This window comes from Macrobrachium nipponense, chromosome 16 (assembly GCF_015104395.2).
Source record: "Macrobrachium nipponense isolate FS-2020 chromosome 16, ASM1510439v2, whole genome shotgun sequence".
NCBI classification, from domain to species: domain Eukaryota; kingdom Metazoa; phylum Arthropoda; class Malacostraca; order Decapoda; family Palaemonidae; genus Macrobrachium; species Macrobrachium nipponense.
The window spans coordinates 90878148-90883165 of record NC_087209.1 but is presented as its reverse complement, the minus strand read 5'-3'; positions in this window follow the sequence as shown (position 1 = coordinate 90883165).

The following is a 5018-nucleotide window of genomic DNA, read 5'->3' as shown; positions in this document are numbered from 1 at the left end:
GGGGGTAGGAGGGGGGGGGGGGGGGGGAGGGGGGGGGGGGGGGGGGGGGGGGGGGGGGGTGGGGGGGGGGGGGGGGAGAAGGTGTAGGGGGATGAAAAACAAAATGTCAAAAATGGCAAGATATTAGAGTCTATGGAATAGTTTTTGAGGTCACTGGGATGAATATAGACAATCCCAATGCCCTTCAGGTCCAAGTTCATTCCCGATAGGAATTTGGGGGAGGCTGAGAAGTGGTGAAATGTAAAATATCAAAATGCTGGACAATGAAACTGAAACACTATCTTAACAGGAATGAGAGAGAGAGAGAGAGTTTATCTGTTGTGATTCAGAGATATCCCGGCACAGCTGTGTTGGGTCAGCTAGTACTCAACATCATTTGCCCTTGATAGGTGGATTCACCAGTTCCCATTTGTTCTAATAAAACGTATTGGTTAACTGTTTATCTTTTAATCATGATTATAATGATTAAAGAATTACTTTCATAATCTTTGAATATGCAAAGGAATCCACGAATACGTAGCCTATGGCGAGGAATTTAAACTGGAAAACCAAGTCTTTCTAAGTAGGTGAGATGGTTTCGATGATAAAATTACATCAACATAAATCCATTTTTTCTTAAAGAATTCTGATAGTAGTACGCATGTACACATGGGTACTCAGGCACGCGCTCACACACACATACACACTCTCTCACATACGCACACTCTCTTATATAATTCTTAAACATAAATTAACATCACCAGCTAATAGGCAAGTTAAGTAGGTTCAAAACTGAAGCCTTTTAATTTTAAAAGAAAATTGAGTGAGTGAGCCAACACATCTCCATTTAGGTTTTCCATTATGATAATGTTATAATCGGATTCTTTTTTCAATGGAAGGCTGCGAATAGATTCCAATTAAGTTCGATAATTCGTAATTCGAATTGGTGCCCTCCTTACGAATAGCATTTATGTTCTGATTTCGTATTCCACAGACTTGATTGTTCGTTCCTATGATCCCACGAGGGAAAGATGAGGCTTAAGAAGTAGAGAGAGAGAGAGAGAGAGAGAGAGAGAGAGAGAGAGAGAGAGAGAGAGAGATTAGCCGCTCTGTCTGGATGACGGATTCAACAAGTAGATCTAATTCAGTGGCAGAAGTGGAAATTGTTTGTCGTTATTAATCTAAGCCCTGGACAGACCAATAGAAGCAAAGTAATAGCTATGCAAGAAAAACAGATATGAGATAGAGATTCGTTTTTCAAATATTATAACATACTTGTATATTATATCTCATCGTTCCATGTTGTTGCCTTAGGCTCACTTTTGCCGTCGTTAGTGTATCTGTAGTGAATGTTTCACGTTATCGTAATACGCTAGACCGCTGATCCCTTAATTAAACTCAAGTGTTTCTGTACAACACTTCGCTCAAAAGGGTAAAAATGAATGCTTCGTAACTTTTATTCTATTTGCTAACCAAATCATTCATGCAACAGATGTTAATTACCCTAATTCAGGAAAAGGTTCTGCTTAAGGTCAAATCCATATATAAGTATTACGGGGGTACATGTTGAATTGAGTTGAATATAGAATTTAGGCCAAAGGCCAAGCACTGGGACCTACGAGGTCATTCAACGCTTAAATGGAAATTAACAGTAAAAGGTTTGAAAAGTGTAACAGGAAGAAAAACCTCGCCGTTCCACTATGAATCAAGTATTAGGAGAGGTTGGAAAGTAAGACGAAATCTTTTAGAAGCTGCTTTAAATACAACTTACTCTTTCATTGTAATTTCAATGTTAGTCGTGGCCTTTTCATTTTAGACCCTTGTATCTGTAACATGTTTAAGAATGACCTCAAAGATATAAATTACTGACTTAAATAAACAAAAATCAGGTTTGCCTAGAGTTATTAAATTTTGTTGTAATGTATGTCTGTCATATATTGTGAATATGGTTCTGTTTACCAAGTCCGATAGCTGTCACCTATAATCCTTTAATTGTCTGGAAATTGTATCTGAGATGATTGTCTTAAACCTTTAATTACACCCATTGTTTATGCTTGTTTAGGAAGGTTTCTTATCTTCCGTGTGTCGGATTCTAGGTACTAATCTCTTTATAATCCCTATCTGTCAGTTATACGCACCTTCTTGTATTGTCTTTTCTTGTATTTATGTCAGTATCTGCTCAGTAAAGGACTTTTAAAGTCGAAAGATCTTGCAGACCTCTTCGTTTATTTTCCTTCGTGGCATTTATCTTTATTTATGGATTTATCACGTTCCTAACTTTTGTGATTCAGTTATACATATACATACATATATATATATATATATATATATATATATATATATATATATATATATATATATATATATATATATATATATATAATATATTTGCTTAAATCCTATTTTCTGGCGGATAAAATCCTTATTTCTAAAATCTTAACATTTATTTGTGCGCCCACAACACGTGCATATGTGTGCCATTATATATATATATGTATATATATATGTATATATATATATATATATATATATATATATATATAATATATATATATATATATATATATATATCTATATATATATATAAGTCATAGACATTTCCTGTGTATATAATCAAAAAGGTAAAAACCCACGAAAACTTTGGAAAAACATTAAAAGAATGCATTAAGTTTTCGGAGGGACCAATTCCCTCCCTCTTTCAGAGCAGGAGTAAAATGAGAAAATACAATAGATCTTACCTCCACTTTCTCTCCAGTCTCGTCATTTTTCACCTTTTTGTAGAATAGCTCTTCGTCCGTTGCGGCAAGGGCCTAAATGCCCTGCGGAAGTTGGAGTCAGACTATACGTGCGCCATTGCCAAAAGCAAATATTAGGACACTGACAGCAAACTGACGAGAAAGTATGTTAAACCTTACACCAATTGCACACCAATTCAACCTTACACCAATTACACACCAATTGCACAGCAATCCATGGATTGCTAATGACAGTTTGTTGATAGTTTAAATGTCTGATTATCTTCTAATCCCTGCTAAGTGGGGAAGAGTACTTATTTCACAGGAGGGAGTACATTTGCCATATGGAATAATGACTCTGGGGTTACTTTTACATTAAGGAGTTTGTATACTTGCGAGTACTTAGTTTTGGTGAGTGCTTATCCAATATGACACCGGTACAATAGTCGTCTTTCCAGAAACATAAAAAGCCTAACTATTGCGGCAATATCGCGTGTATAGCAACCCCCGCCCCCCCTTTGTTTAATTCGATATAACCAACTACATGAAACACAGATTTCTCAACACATTCTTGTTTCTTCAGTCTCATCAAAGAGTTAAGGGTATATTTCTAATGTTACTAATAACTCAGAAAATGTTTTCATAAAATGTTAAAAAGTTGAAATGTCGTAGTAAGCCGGAGAACTATTCATACACTATTACATAAGTTTTAGTATGAGAGTGTATATATGTGTGCTTGTATTTCTTTTTAGACTGCATAGTTCCAGAAGAATTTAACTTTTTTTAATCGCATGTTACCACCCTTGATTATCTTCTTGTTCTGTTCGCTGCGAGCCGGCACTAGCGCATAAGCATAGATACTTCCCCCTCCTCCCATGAGCCTTCTTTTTTAGAGGTCTACCCGCGTGAGGTGCATTTGTTGGACTCCATTCGTTTATTTTGGTGGACAAGATCTTTACCAAGGGTGGTGGTAATGTATTAGTAATGTATCATTTTCCCTAGTGGTATTCTAGGGCTAAAACCCTAGACTACCACCCTTGGTAAAGATCTTGTCTTACCGTACACAGTAGCGAGCACTAGCGCATGCGCACGGATACCGGTAATGTATCATTTTCCAGGGTGGTAATCCAGGGTAATGTAGACTTTATCCCGTCTTTACGGAACTGCGGACTTCTCTCTCCCTAAGAGCAGCACTTCATTCTTCCTGGGTAGCATGAGGACCCATTCCCCCAAAAGAGGCCTGATATGTATCATCACTTAATTGAGACTATTACTATTTATTTATTCATTCTTACTGATTTATCCATTAATTTTACTATTCGTTCTGGTGCATTCTTATGATGTCATATAACTTCTAGTCCGAACTCGCTAATTTTTGCATTTACGTTTTATGATGCGAAAAATTAACCAAAAATGACAATAAGAGTTGATGAAGATTATATTTCCCAAAAATATGACTTCTGGTTTCATTAGTTTAGAAAAACCATTTAATTTCACAGGAATTTTAAGAAACGGGGGATCTTCTGAACATTAATTTAAAAAAGAAATTTTTGCAGTTTAAAGTTTTAAGTGTGGTATTGTCAAGACGATTTTTGTTAGCTTAGGTTTTGAGTGATATTAATCTTAGTTTTATTTCCCGAGGAACGTAGAATTAATGTTTATACGTTCACTTCTTTAGTTCGTTCATCTATCTTGAATTCTTAAGAACAATACCATGGAGACTTGTTTTTATTCAGTAATATATACCTTTGATTATCCATTAAGATTATAGGTAGCAAGCAAACTATTTGTAAGAAAATTGATTATGGCTTCTATTATTTCATGAAAAAAAAAGCCTTGATTTCGGGAATGCGATCAGCATTTATGAAAATTGATCTTTTTTTTAATTGTTCGCTTTGTTTACGATGAGTATATAAGGTAACTAACTGCACACGCACGAGTAAATAGCAGACTTATTAATCTGATGTAATTGGTACGGAGGAATAAACGATTAACTTGAAAGCCCTTTCAGGGAAGTAAGTAATCCATCTGGGGAAATAACATTCTATCTGCTATCCTAAGAATTGTGCAAAAAGGCATCAGGATTTTACACGTTTTCGCTGTTCATAGTTTTTAAGTATTTTCTCCGTTTTAAAGTAGTACACATTTCTCTATTTCAGAGGTTTACACACTTTCCCTGTCTTCAAGTTTTATACGTTTTCCTTGTTTTAAAATTTTACACGTTTTTTTTTCAGTTAAAGTTTTACACGTTTTCGGTGTTTTAATGTTTTACCCATTTCCCCTGTTTTAAAGTTTCATACATTT